Raw genomic sequence first — 15,683 nt, 5'->3', positions numbered from 1 at the left:
TTCTAGCGGTGAACTAACCTGTTAAAACTGGAGAAGGAAATGGCAACCCAATCCAGTATTCTTGCCTGCAGAACTCCATGGACAGAGGAGCCTGGAGGGCTACAGTCCATAGGATCGCAAAGAGTCGGACACAACCGAAGCGACTGAGCACCCACACATGCAAGCTATTAAAAAGCAGGTGAATCAAGATTTTTAAAAAATTTTTTGATGTGGACCATTTTTTAAAATTTATTTATTTTTAGTTGAAGCAATTATAATTGCTTTATAATATTGGTTTGGCTTCTGTTATACGTCAGCATGAATTAGCCATAGGTATACATATGTCCCCTCCCTTGTGAACCTCCTTGCCACCTCCCACCCTTTTCCACCCTTCTAAGTTGTTAGAGAGCCCAGGTTTGAGTTCCCCAAGTCAAAGTCTTTATTGAATTTGTTACAATATTGTTTCTGGTTTTTTGGCCCTGAGGCATGTGGGATCTTGGCTCCCTGACCAAGGATTGAACCCACAGTCTCACAGGTGAAGTCTTAACCACTGGACCACAAGGGAAATCCCCAAGAAGATGATTTTAAAGAGAGAAAATTGTCTGGAAGGAAATAAAGAGGGTGATGTGAGAGAGACAGAATGGGGGAGGTCAAGGACAGCCTCTCCAAGGACATGATGTTTGTGCTGAGATGCGATGAGCTCAGTCAGTCACACGAAGATAAAGCATGGGAGAGAGTTCCATGCGGAGAAGCAGGAAAGAAGAAACTCCGGGAGAGGAATGTGCTTGGCATGTTTGAGGAACAAAAGGTCAGGAGCTGTAGACGATAGACAGTAAAGGGACGGTGGTATGAGATGTGGTTATAGGGGGAGGCGGAGTCTGTTCACGGAGGGCCTTGCAGGCCATGGTGGAGCCTGGGCTCTGTGCTGAGTGTAATGGGGCATCCGTGCAAGGTTGACACGGGACTTTCTTGTGCTGGTTTACGCTTCACCCTGAAGTGAACTGATTGCAGGAATCAAGAGTGGAAATGAAGAGAAGCCCATGGAGGGCTTCCTGAATTTCAGGTGGGATATGATGGTGGCTTAGCCCAAGATGGCACCAGTGGAGAGGGAGAGAAAGTGACCAGCTTGGCATACATTTTACAGGTAGTGTCAACAGGACTTGGTGTTGAATTGAAACAAAGATGGCCCTGGGGGTTTTGGTTTGAGCAGACATTTGTGTCATTTGCTGAGATGGGAAAGATTGGAGAAGAAATTGGTCTGAGGGGTAAATCAAGGGTATTTTTGGATAAATTATTGAGTTGCTTATCAATCATCCACATAGTGATGTCAAATGGATGGCTATCATATGAGTTATTTTTCTGGTATCAGGGCAAGGGCCATTGTTGGAAATAATAAATTCAGGCATGCACTTAACCTAGTGGAGTAAATAATGTGGATTGATTTCCCTTCTGTTGGCAAAGCTAGTGTGTTTTTTAGGTGGGGTTACTAATGATAGCAATATATCATTATATTATATACAGGTTGATATCTCTATGAAAAGACTGCTTAATCATCAGACCAAACTTCCACGCTTAAAAACACCATTACTTTAGTAAGAAAAATGCTAATAACAATGAGCATATTGACTACTTTGTAAATTTTTCAAGACCATGTGTATTGTCAATGTCTGCATTTACTATTATGGATTTACTTTATTATAATGAGATACAGGAAGGTCTGGGGGGCATTTTTTGGAACAGTACAATATTGGACATTGAAGAGAATTTTGTTGCTTATGAAATATTTTGAGCTCATTAGAAAAAGAAAGACTATAAATATGTAAATCTAATAACATTTTGAAAATTCAAAATTGAAGCTTTCTTTTAATGGTCTCTGAATTCTTAGTTATTGAACCACTGGATTCATGGAGAGAAATGATTAAGGAATAATGCACTCAAGATGCCTTAGGAGAGAAGTCAATATCACATAGAGGTTCTTCAAAGCTAGGGCTACCAAAAGGAATGCTCCATCCAGATTAAATAATAGTTACATTAAGCATAATAAACGTTCTCAACAGAGTTTTATTAGATTTTCCGTCTCTATATGAAATCTTTCAAAGAATTCTTTATTCAGCTGAGATGGTCTCTTGCATGATGTGCAAATGAGGATAAAATAAAACCCAAGAATGTGGTCAGGAAGAGAGAGATGGAAGAAGCAGACCGAGAAATATTGAGCCAAACAGTAATGCATGAGCTACAGGACATCTGGCGAGCATGAATACCATTGCTCTGCACCAGCAACCATTACAAACCATTTGGAAGGATCAAAAAAAATTGCAGCCCAGGTGCAGCAGTTTATATTTTGAAAATGAAATAAATCTAGTGGAGACTATGGACGAAGAGCTTGCAAAATCTTATTAGAAAAATAAATCTGTTTTGAGTTAGACGAGTGAAGAAGTCTTCACAAATTATTGGAGAAGAAGTGTTGCAAAACTCAGTGCATTCATGTTTATTCAATAATCACACACATGTTCCATTAAGAAATGCAGAAAAGAGTGCAATAAATATTGACTTTCACAGCAAAGTGTAGAAGTATATGTGCGAAGCATAATGAACCCTTTTCGTGACAGTCTGGGGAAAATAGAAACTTTGAGCCATTTACACAGGTTGAAAAATAAGCAAACTGTCCTCTTTAGTAGCCGAGGGAAAAACCTTATCAAGTTATTTTTACAGATTATTCATTTGGCTTGATTCTCTTTGTGCACGAAAACCAGTTTGTGTTTGGTTGTTTCTTGATCATAGGGAATTATGGGGCAAGACAAAATCATGGGTAAATTCTCCCGACCAAAGCTTTTGATTTTCCTAAAGCTCCCTAAATAGAGAAAGGACCCAAATTCAGTTTTGCTTGTCTTCAAATGTTTGGTAGAAATCGCTCTGTGTTCTGAATACCACATGCCACCCCCGGCAATATTTCTATCCAGGAAAAATTATGTTAAAATGAACTTAAGAGAAGCTTGCGTGGAGGAGAAGTAACAAAAGACTATGTGGGGAATGCTTATGCTCTGCGGATCAGACAATGTCTTGGCATGGTCTTTTGAGAGGGAAAATGGCCCAACTAAGAAATGTGCATCAAAGATTACAATGTTCATGGCCTTTAGGCCATCAATTCCATGGGCCCCTAGGGAAACAATCAGAGATATATGTATATAACAGCTTTCATGCAAAGATATTCAGCAGCATTATTTGTAAACAGTAAAAACTTGGAATGGTCTTAACTTTCAATGGTAGAATGATTTAATAAATTAAATTATAATTCATGATGGACTATTGTGAAACCCTTAGAAATCATGTTTTAAAGAATATTTATTTACCTGCAAAACTATTCATGGATGCATTGTTAAATGCAAAAGCCAAAACGTCATGCACAACATATACGGTTACGCTTCTGCTAAGTTATATGTGTTTATACGTAAATTGCATGGAAAAAAAGACTAGAAGGAAATATTTAAAGAATGCTAACTGCTTACTTCTGGGTGGTGGAATTATGTGTATTTAAATATTCCTTATCTTTGTGCTTTTGTGTGTTTTCAAGCTTTATATTCAGATAAATGCTTTTACACTCAGAAAGGAACAACTTAGTGTTATTGAAGAGAAAGGCAACTAAAAGTTTAAAGGGAGAGTTCTGCCTCAGTTATTAGGAGAAGGCAGAGTCTCAGGTCTGGTATATTTTCCTGAATCGGTGGGTGAAATTGATCCCGTTCTCCTTTCATCTCTACCTGGGCAGGGATAGAGTGGGGTTTTTGAATGGGCAGGATCCAGGTCAATAGTTCAAAAATGTGAAACATTGGTTGGGCCTGAAAGAACACCAATTAGGTCAACGGGAAGGTGCGAGTCTCTGAAAGCGCCCAATCTGCTGTGTGACTCCTGGTGGGATGACTGCAGGGCCGGGCTCCATCTCCAGAAACTTGCTCAGCCCCGAGCCACCTGCAGTGCAGAGTTTCTGCCAGTCCCATGCTGATTCCTCAAGAGTTCCCAGGGTTATCGTCAGCTTGGTGGGGCATAGCGCAGTAAGAGAAACGGGCCCTAGGTTTCACACTCCAAGTGCAAATGCAGACTCAATCACTTGCCCTCAACATTTTAAGATCATATAATGATGCTTGGTGAATTGCTCTGAGATCCACAGGCAAGTTTGCAATTCCATTACCAGTCTTTAATCGGTATTTCGATTCACTCATGTAAGAACCATTGAAAACCATTGATCCTGAACTTTATATAGACATCAGCAAGTGAGTCTGGGAAAGTTTAGGTGCCAAGATCTTCGCAAACTGAAAGGACAAACAACTGTAACAGCATTAGGCAGATAAAGCCAATACAAGTCGATGTTAATATGAGGATCAAGGAAAGTTATTAAGGAAATAAATCTGCCAAGAACAAATACTGTATGAGAACAAATTGAAATGAATAGAATACCCACTACTGATTTGGACTAACATTTTACTTCTCCCCCTATTAAGAACAGATATATGAGTTGATTTTTATCATCAAGGACACTGGCTTCCCAGTTTGAACAGCTTTCACCAATATTCTATGAAGCAATGGGAAGATTTTAGCTATTTAACAGTAATTTTTAAGAGGAATTCTTTTAATGCTTCTTTCTCTGTGTCACATTAACATTTATGTATGTGGTTTGTGCCATGGGTTTCTCTGGCTCCACCCTGGTCATTGAAATGCTAAAGTCAGCCACCGTGGTGCCAAGTGGGTCTCTCCTATGAGAGAAGAGTGGTAAATTCTATGAAGAGTTTCTACTGTTTTTATGTACAACTGTTGATTATTGAGAAGTTTTCTACTGTTTTTATGTACAAGGGTTGATCACTGAAAAATTTTCACTAGTGCTGTGTACCTTTCTTGTCAATTGATATTGTAGTAATAAAGCTACTTTCGTAGAGATTTATCTAGACATCCATCCAACTTTCCTATGCCAGTGTTGGAAATAATTTCAGATGCCTTACAAAAAATATATATATATATATAAATAACAAGTAATGAATAACATAGGACAGAGGTAAAATAGTAAGAAAGGTTAAATAAAGCCAAAAATGAGTTTAATAAGTCATGGTCCGCTGCATTATCTAGAAGTGGGCCAAATTTCTAGTGGCCAATGCAGAGAAAGAGAGAGAGTCAGAGCCATCAAATATTGTCCCATGAAGCCCTTGGTTTCCTCGGAGTCACAAAAAGTAGGTACAGCAGGTGAGGCCAGGCCAAGAGAAAAGTTCCTTCTGCCCCCTTGCTCAGCCAGAAGAGTTTTAAGTTTATCTGTTTTAAATGGTGTGGATTCTGGGTAAGATTTAAGATTAAGAAAGCATCCTCCACTAAAAGACATGCTCAATAGCCACACAATTCACAGTGGCCAAAAGAGTAAAGCCAACCAGAGTACAGGTAATCATCCATCCTTGGTCCTAAGGCTGGAGGTATATCTCCTATGACCTCACAGACAAGATGCTGGTGAAGAGAACAAAGTACTCAACTACACCATGGAAGAGAACTGTGGATGCTGAATGTATTTTCCTAACTGAAGGTATAAGAATTTCATGCACTTCTTTATTTATTTAACAATATTTATCAAACACTTATTATATGAATTCCATATAGTCTGAGTATGGGGGTATATTTTTTATTTTAAGATATATTCTTTTCAATATTCTGCTCATGAAAAAGTACACAATATTATAGATAATACAACTAGAACAATCAATTTCAGACCATAAGAGCTTTGTAACTGGGGGGACAGAGAGTGAATTTTGCCACAGTTGTCATAGGATCTTCTTGGAATGAGGGCCAGTCTGACATTCTTAAAGAATGTCCAGAGTCTTGCATGCCTAACAGAGAAGGCATGCAGATATGTTGGTGTGTTGCACAGACAGGTCACTAGAGAGGGAAGAAAATAAAAAAGTATTAAGAGAAAGTACTGAGGACTTCCCTTGTGGCCCAGTGGTTAAGACTTCAGCTTCCGACGCAGGAGGCAAGGATTCAGTCCTGGTTGGGGAAAGAGGGATCCCACATGCCACGGAGTGTGGCCAAAAAAGAAAAAGTACGATCATGAGTGCTTGATTGGAAAGAGAGAAGGAGGAGAGAGGAGTGTTTACAACTGACGTGGAAAACCCCAGAGGTTTTCTGACCTTCTGCAGTGGATGATACTGGTACTTGCCAATGGGATGTATTTTTCTCCCCATGGCATAGACGACGTGTGTGTGTTAGTTGCTTAGTCGTGTCCGACTCTTTGCAACCCCATAGACTGTAGCCCACCAGGCCCCTCCGTCCATGGGATTCTCCAGGCAAGAACACTGGAGTGGGTTGCCATTTCCTTCTCCAAAAGGAACTATAGAAAGAAGGAAAGTGAAGTCGCTCAGTCATGTCCGACTCTTAGTGACCCCATGGACTGTAGCCGACCAGCCTCCTCCATCCATGGAATTTTCCAGGCAAAAGTACTGGAGTGGGTTGCCATTTCCTTCTCCAGGCATAGACAATGCACACCTAATATTACATTGTTGTCTAGAGAAGGAAAGAAGATATCCTGGAGGGATGTGGAGGGTAAGAAAAGGAAGGCAGACAGCAGCTTTTGTGATTGAGGCTCTACTTACCACATAACCTCGTTCCATCATTCTCTTTCAACAAAAAATCCAACCTTAGTTCACAGTTTGGAAGATGCATGATTTTAAGCAGCCACTCTTTTGGAGGAGATATGCTGTATCCAAAAATATGGATTTGAGCCCTAGTTATTAACTCTATGGCCTTGGGTAAGTAACTTGGCTTTTCTGAATCTCTCTGTTTCCTCATTTTCAAAATGGAGAAAATAACAGGTAATCTCCCTATTCATGGAGCTGTAGTGAGGATTAAACCAGGTTTATATTTGTGAAAGCCGCCGTGATTGACAGAGCTTTAGAACATCCCTGGGACGATCCAAAGGAAGTGAACTCAAGTGGTTGCATTTGAGGAGAAGAAGCTGGAGGTGGGCAGGGACCGGAGGGAAGAAGGGTAGAAAACGGGAAAGGGAGTGGGGAGGCTTTTACTTTTCATTGAGTGACCTTTGGAGCATCTTGCATCTTTGCACTGAGATTGTCATCACCTATTCAAAATAAATAATGAATAATTAAGAATAGACTTTAATTATGAGGAAAATGAAAATTACATAATTAAGAGTTATTAAAAGTTACATAGCTAAGCTATTATCTAGATCAATCATCAACAACTTATGGCCCTTGGGTGTCATCTGTTTTTGTAAATAAAGTTTAATTGGAACACATCGCTCAGTGGTATCCGACTCTTTGCAACCCCACGGACTATACAGTCCATGGAATTCTCCAGGCCACAATACTGGACGGTAGCCATTCCCTTCTCCAGGGGATCTTCCCAACCCAGGGATCAAACCTAGGTCTCCTGCATCGCAGGTGGATTCTTTACCAGCTGAGCCACCAGGGAAGCCCTTTCACTGTCTGGGACTGCTTTTGAGTCACTACAAGGCTATTATGGCTGAGTTGAATAGTTGCGAAAGAGAGTGAATGGCTCCAGAAACAGAGATATTTACTATGTGGTCCTTCACAGGAAGTTTGCTGACTCCTAGTCTGGATGTTATATAAGGCTTTGTGGTGTAATAGACCTCTTGTTCCCCCCTTTTAAAAAGTTATCTTTTAATGTGAGCTTTTTTTTGCTCTTTCTCTCCAGCTGAAAAGGGTCTGTAACTAACAGCTCATTCCACATTCTCAGCACATGCCTCTGTGTCTTCCACATGGTGATTTGATTTACTATTCATTCTAAGGTACTTGGGGACATTAATATAATTAATTTTGCCATGTTGAGTATATATAATCAAAACTTGCTATTAAAATTCTATATAGTTATCACCCATTTTTTATAGATAGTTTATTATTCTGTTTATGGATTAGAAATCTAGGCTTACAGTCAGAAGATATTGCTTATTGTTGTGATAAGTTACGACTCCCTATGTGACTTTAACCAAACCTGTGCCAAAGTTTCCATATCTGGAAACAGGGAACAATAATACTTATTGGAGCCTATTCCACAGGAATATTCTGAAGACACCAGAGTAGAAATACTTTGTCATTTAAGCATTCTTGGTGGCTGGCAATTTATTCTCAAAATGACACTGGCAAAGTGAGCTTTCTTAACTGCTTACTGAAGTGAAAATATGTAGCCACTGAATTGTTCTCCAATCAATTAGGAAGAAAAGGTTTACTATGAGTAAACATAATTATTTACATTTATTGAACACTTACTATGTGTAGGGCAGTGTTTGCAGGATAGTTGGCTTTTATGGTGTCTTAATTTGCTCAGGTTTCCAAAACAAAATACCATAACCCAAGTGGTTTGAACAATACAAGATGTATTTTCTCATAGTTCTTAGGCTGGAAGTTCAAGATCAGTGTGACAGCATGATCAGGTTCTTCTGAGACGCTCTTTCTCAGTTGCAGACACAGACATCCTCCTTGTGTGGTCACGTGGCAGAAAGAGAGAGATAGAGACGCAGAGAGAGGGTCAGCAAGCTCCCAGCTCTCTGGTGTCTCTTCTTGCTGTTCAGTTGCTCAGTCGTGTCCGACTCTGTGACCCCATGGACTGCAGCCCGCCAGATTTCCCTGTCCTTCACCATCTCCTAGAGTTTGCTCAAATTCATGTCCATTGAGTCAGTGATGCCATCCAACCACCTCATCCTCTATCATCCCCTCTCCTCCTGCCCTGAATCTTTCCCAGCATCAGAGTCTTTCCCAATGAGTCGGCTCTTCGCATCAGGTGGCCAAAGTATTGGAGCTTCAGCTTTATGATCAGTCCTTCCAATGAATATTCAGGATCGATTTCCTTTAGGATTGACTGGTCCGACCTCCTTTCTGTCCAAGGGACTCTCAAAAGTCTTCTCCAGCACCAAAGTTCGAAAGCATCAATTCTTTGGCACTCAGCCTTCTTTATGGTCCAACATCTCACACGGTGTCTCTTCTTACAAGGGAACTAATCCCATGACAAGGGTCCCCACCATCATAACCTTATCTCAGCTTAACCTCCCAAAGGCTCCATCTCCAAATACCATCACATTGGGAGTTAGGGCTCCAATATGTGAATCTAGGGGAGCACAGTCCATAGTGTAGGGCATTCTGGCATTACCAAGGGTGTGGGCTTTAGCAACACTGTTCTTCCTTTGCACCCTGTCTGCTGCCATGACCCACGCTCCAGCCCCATCCACACATGATGCTTGCAGGGTGCCCCTGTTTCTGGGTGGGAGGCCCTTTCGTGGAGCTGAGCTGCTCACACTTCACCAGAATAATATGGGCGTCCAATAATATGGGTTGGGTTATAGCCTGCAAATATCTTCAGTAGGAAGCTCTGGTTCTTCACACACAACAGTTTAATGTTTGATCTTGTTAGCACTGAAAAGGTGACAATTTGATGGGGTATTGTAATCAGAATGTGGAAAATCAAGAGACACCATGTTTTGTTGTAAGACTGATGCCAAAATTTAACTAGAATATGCATCATTTAACCACGATACGGAAGGAGCCAAATGGTGGGCAGGGGGCCAAGGGAGTGTATTTCTTTTACAAAGGTAATTCCCAGGTCTTAAAGTGATGTTACTGGACATTTTCCAAAGTTTTGTGGATTTTACTTATTTCCTCTTCCTTTGGATGACAAATATCCTAGACAAAATGGTTGCCACCAAAATTTTAATGTCTTTTTTCCTCTTACCTACAAATTGGAAATGATGATATTTCCTGTTGAAATACCGCTTGGGGATTGAGGGAAAGGTTATATTTGTCATCATCATCATCACTGAAACCATAATCAACCTTAACCAGTAATGGTATGCTTATGACTATGGCTATCAGGATACAACACGAAGAGTCATCTAGAAAATGGTCATCCTACCCTCCCCACTTTTTCCTTCCCTCCTTCCTCCCCTTTTAAAATCACTAGGAAATTACTCTATTCTCAGTGTTTTGGCCAACAGTCATTTTGTAGGAGCTACAACACTTTATTAAAGTTTCAGTGATGCCTGACCCACAGCAAGTGCTTTATAAATGGTAGATGAATGGAATACCTATGTCCTCTTCCACTCAAATTCCATTTTAGAATCTGTTAGTTGCCATTACAGTCAGGCCAATTTGTTAAAAAACATACAGCTAATTACATTTCCAGTGTCACTCTATATGGAAAATCAGAGTATCAAATACCATGTTTATTATTTATTTATACAAAAGGGAAAAACACAAATTCTTTTCATTGCACCTTTAATAATAAAAAGGAACATAATCATTACTAGCAGAAGATAGTTTTTCTTTTTTGTGTTTTAAGTTTTGCTTAGTTTTGAAATCCACCTCAGTGCAGTGAAAAGAACTATCTGCTAAAAAAGATTCTAAAGTGGAAAATAAAGGAGGAAGGGACTGGAGAGGAGACTCAGAGGACTTTTTTTCTTGTTAATTTTTTTTTTTTTTTGGATCACATTGCTTGCTATGCAGGATCTTAGTTCCCCGACCAGAGATCAAACCTGCGCACCCTGAAGTGGAAGCATGCAGTCTCAGCCACTGGAATGCCAGGGAAGTCCTCAGAGGTTTGTTTATTTGTTTGTTTTTAATGAGTCCTTTGAGAAATTGAAAGTAGAAAGCTGTCCACAGATATTAAATATTGAGTGTCTTTTCCTTTCTAAACAGGAATGGCTGGCATGCATGAAGGAGATGCCTCCTTTTTCTCTAACCTAGTGGCCTTCAGACTTCTGTGCATTTGTCTCTTTGTTCACTCCGTCTCTCAACCGTCCTTGGCTGGCACCCCCATGGGTCAAGCCTCATAAGGTTGTCTTCCCCTGCCCCCACCCACCTGTTCCCAGCTCAGGGTGGGCTGCCCTGGACTCTCTTAGCTCAGTCAGTGGGCCTTGTGACCCTTTTCTCTAGTGTCTTTGATTAAAAACAGTGAAAGCTTTTTTGTCTCCTAAAAGGTAACAGACCTGGATTACAACCTTGTCTAATCATCTTGTCAACCTAAAAGCTTATTCTCTCCAATGCAGACCTCTGCCTATTTCTTTTCTGGATTCCTCCGAATTCTGTTCTTTGCCCACGCTTCCCAACAGGGGGCGTTTGCTCAGGCTGCGGGCTCTCTCGACACCCTGTCCTTTGGTGGTGATGACCAGGGTGGCGTCTATGCCCGTTAGTCCTATCTGACAGCCCCAGCCCTGGTCTCCTGCTCAAGTGCTGTGCCTGCCCACGGGGCATCTCTTCCGCTGATAAGGCAGGCGTTTGATCTGTTTTATTTAATTATGTCTCCCTGGCTCCTTCTTTCCCTTCCTCACTCCCTCCTTCCATCTTTTCATTTTCAACCCATCTCAGTCTTTGCCCTCCTTATGGCAGCCACACTGACCTTCTTAGGATCACAATGAGCTGCACATTATCAAGTCCTTGACCTCACATCTCCCTTGTTATAACCTCTCGTGATTCCCTGGATCTTTTCTTCACAGTGCTATGATTTGTAATGTGTGTCATTAATTGCTTAATGTTCCCTTCCTCATTAGTTTATTCCTCCATGAAGTCAGGACTGGATCCGCTTTGCTCACCAAATAGTGTGGGACAAATAGTAGGCAATGAACAAATATTCACTGAATAAATAAATGGATAAATAACTTCATCTAACTTTTAACTGAATATATTTTTATTTAACTATTCATTTATTCTTGGTATATGATCCATACTGTGAACATCAAATCACAGTTTTTTCTTTAATTAAAAAGAATTTTTTTTAAGGTTTTTTTGGTGTGGATCATTCTTAAAGTCTTTATTGAATTTGTTAGGATATTGCTTCTGTTTTATAGTTTTGTTTTTTTTTGGCTGTTTGAGGCATGTGGGGTGTTGGCTCTATGACCAGGGCTCACACCCACACCTCCTGCATTGGAAGGTGAAGTCTTGATGATTGGACCGCCAGAGAAGTCCCAGACCCAGTTTTCAAAAGCCATTGCACTCTTTGTTTGACACCTCTACTCAAGAAAACTCCAATGACCTCATTTTACTGAGGAAATTACTGTGTTAAATTGCTGCTCCTGTTTTGTGAGGCACTCGGCCTAGAACACCAGCTTTGAGAGCTTTGTTGCAGCTGGCAGTATGCACTGTTGTACAAGGGAAATCTCACCTGGACCCCAAATTGGTCTTAGCATATAGAACCACTGACCCACCCACAAGTTGTTCTTATTCTCTTGACCGTCAAGCTGACTTCAGGGCTCATATGAAGTAGTCATCTTGGCTTAGTGCCCATCTTTGTCACTTCCAGTTTTGATCTCAGCTGCCCTCTGACTGAAACTTCACCTTGTTTGATAACCAGGCTCTCACAGCAGGCGTCACTGCACAGGCCACCCTGTGGTAGTCATCCAGCTTAGCCTGTCCCATGTCTTTGGCACAAGGGCCTGCTGGGTTAGGACCTCAGGGCTAACTCGCCATGACTTTGGACATACTGCCCGTTCTAATCAGAACCTAGCGGTCCATGCTCATCTCTGCACCTCTGTCCTCTTAAGACCCTCTCTACTCCCAACAACGTTTTCCTCTCTTTTGTCTGCCCTTCTGAGTCCTCCTGGTCCTAGTCTCTTCACAAACCAGCTTTGAGGTCCTCCCGGAGGCTGCCCTTAATCTACACTGTCTGTGCTTTGCATTTGGACGTGTGCTGCCCGTCAGTGTCACACGTGTATCTTTGTGTGTTTTAGTCGTTCAGGGATGTCCGACTCTTTGCAGCCCCATGGACCCATAGCCCGCCAGTCTCCTCTGTCCGTGGAACTCTCCAGGTAAGAATCCTGAAGTGGGTAACCATTTCCTTCTCCAGGGGGTCTTCCTGACCCAGGGATCGAACCTGGTCTTCTGCATTGCAGATTCTTCACCATCTGAGCCACCAGGGAAGCCCCTCAGTGTCTCTTAATTGTCTCCAATGTGTGTGCTTACAAACTAGATGTCAAGCTAAGATCCTAACAAGTCTTATGTGTGAAGAGATAAACACCCCCTCCTTCACTTCCCTGCACCTGTTGGAGATGAACATTTGTGGGTAACATGCTTTGATGAATATTCTTGGAGAGCAGGATGAACCTTCAGAGCCTGGACGCCATGTGTGGGTTTGGGAAAGTTGAGTTAAAAGAACCTGTAATAGGAGATAAAGGCAGAATTGACTGACTTTGGGAAGAGGTGGGAGAAGAAGGGAGAAAGTCTTGAGGAGAAGGATCTTTGAAGCAGAGAAATGACAAGAAAGAAATTTCTTTGTGAAAGAGCATTCATTTCTTTATACACAATCTATAATCAAGACTGTGAAAAGAAAAAGATTTCACAATACCTGGTGTGATGACTTTCTGGGGGTCTGAATGATACCCAGATATAAGGGTATGTCTAAAAAGAGTTATTCTAATGAAACATGATGTCATCTTCACCTATGTATGGGAGGCACCCAGTAAAATGGTGGTAAAACGGGGCCCAGAAGTAAATTCCATCTTGATGTACTAGCTAAGATCTTTAAAAATGAGTTCCCATCAAAATAATGGATTCGTGGTTTTAAAAAGTTCTCTGTTAAAAGAATTCTCCGGCAGTCCAGTGGTTTGGACTCTGCACTTCTACTGCAGGGAGCGTGGGTTACATTTCTGGTAGGGGAACTAAGATCCCACAAGCCACCCAAGGGGAGAAAAAGTTATTGAAAAAGTTCACTGTTAAAAAGGAAATATAATAACGATGAAGGCTAAAATAATCCTCCATTGTGCCAAAAATATAAATATCTTTTTACCCTATTAACAACAACAAAAAATTTATTTTTTAGTATGTATAACCTGATGAAAATTGTTCATTTTTACTAAATTGATTTAATGGTTGCAGTTGTATTTAGCTGAAAAATTGATTTGATTTTAAAAGGGCTATAAGCAGTAAAGAGTTAATTCTTTTTTTAAAAATGAGTGCTACAAACCTGTTTAACTCATACACAACAATTTCACACACACACTCACATTGCCAGAGATCTTATTTTATCATTTGCTTTATAATCAAAATCTCTTTGATCCTGAGTTATTATATTCTTTAGCTTGAACTGCTAATAGCCTTAACTAATCACCTATACTGGGTTCATCTTATCGTTTTTGGAGGCTTATATAAGCTCAGGCACCTAGAAATTTAATTACAGAACTCAATTCTTCTCTGTTATTTTCAGAGACAGTCCCCTGAAATCAAGCCAATCCTTGGCAGCCCTTCACTGGAAACTCCTTTGACACCCATCAAGTCATTCTTTTCATTAAGACCTTAATAAGTCACCAGAATCAAAGAATAACTGAAAAATAAACATAATTTTGGAGACCAGAGTCAGAATGAGCCCCACGTGAAATAGTGTTTGATATGCCACAAATGGGAATGAGGCAAGGACTGATTAAGGAAATACGGAGAGATCAGTAAACCCTAAGGGATATTAGATGGGCTGGTAGTGGCCTCCATCTTTTGGAACCTCTATTCCCGCCGGAAGTTTTGGAATTTGGAAGATCTGTGTAAACTTGAAGATTAACTTCTAGACTACCTGAGACATTTTGGCTATACTAAATTTTGAAACTTGAAAAAATGTTACAAAGTTTTGAAAGACTGCCTCCTTGAGATGGTTAGAGTCTGAGTTACTGCTGAAATGATGTGTTGGAGAGGATTCTTGAGAGTCTCTTGGACTGCAAGGAGATCCAACCAGTCAATCCTAAAAGAAATCAGTCCTGAATATTCGTTGGAAGGATTGATGCTGAAGCTGAAACTCCAATACTTTGGCCACCTGATGTGAAGAACTGACTAATTGGAAAAGACCCTCATGCTGGGAAAGAGTGAAGGCAAGAGGAAAAGGGGATGACAGAGGAGGAGATGGTTGGATGGCATCACCGACTTGATGGACATGAGTTTGAGCAAGCTTCGGGAGTTGGTGATGGATGGAAAGCCTGGCATGCTTCGGTTCATGGGGTCGCAAAGAGTCGGACACAACTGAGTGACTGAACTGAACTGAAATGATGTTGATCATGGAATGTTCCAGAAACAGTTGGACTGTAGATTGACATTGCTAAAATGTCTCTCCTCCAGAGAACCTGCTCAGCTCATAGTATTGAATAAAGGTACCCAAAGAGTCTTAGCACTCCACGTGTGCCCTTCATGTCCATGGGTGGTTGGAAAGAGTCTTGAGGGAGCTCAACCTGGCCTCTCTGTAGCTCAGGACAGGAGCGAGCTGAGTCCCAGTCTTAGCTTAAGAGTGGGGATTGCACAGAAAAGCAATCTGTAATTACTCAGTCTGGAAATGTCTTTTGGTTAGGAATCTCTGAGAGAACACACAAATTAAATGTCTGTGTGTAAGTGGGCACCAAACAGCTGGTCACTCCACTGCAACTGGACCTCAGGCTGCACAAACACACTCTGCAGTCACTCTATCTTCTCTCATAGCTCCCATACTTCCATTGTGCAATCAATTTATATCTCAGAGCTGGAACAGTTTTCTTGATCCTCATCCTGAAGTGACTAATTTGCAAATAATAAGCCCCTGAAGGCCTTTCAAATGTGAGCCCAAATAACTGGGCATAATCCAGGCTTCCCTGGTGGCTCAGTTGTAAAGAGTCTGCCTGCAATGCAGGAGACCACCTACAAAGCAGGAGATCCAGGTTCAATCCCTAGGTCAGAAAGATCTCCAGGAGAAGGAAACGGCAACTCACTCCA

At 41.1% G+C, this 15,683-nt stretch overlaps 1 long non-coding RNA gene across 1 annotated transcript; it reads left to right on the top strand.

The window, feature by feature from the left end:
• Positions 1–685: 685 nt before the first annotated feature.
• LOC147346327 (uncharacterized) lies at positions 686–15,108 on the top strand. The gene is made up of 4 exons (XR_015153553.1): positions 686–787; positions 10,476–10,567; positions 12,695–12,772; positions 14,167–15,108. It is a non-coding gene; the product is annotated as an uncharacterized LOC147346327 (long non-coding RNA).
• The last annotated feature ends 575 nt before the right edge of the window (positions 15,109–15,683 follow it).

This window comes from Bos grunniens, chromosome 24, assembly GCF_055505025.1.
Source record: "Bos grunniens cultivar Pamir isolate PY7600 chromosome 24, Bosgru_T2T1.0, whole genome shotgun sequence".
NCBI lineage: Eukaryota > Metazoa > Chordata > Mammalia > Artiodactyla > Bovidae > Bos > Bos grunniens.
Note: the sequence above shows the minus strand (reverse complement) of the source record. Positions and strands in the feature narration are given on the sequence as shown.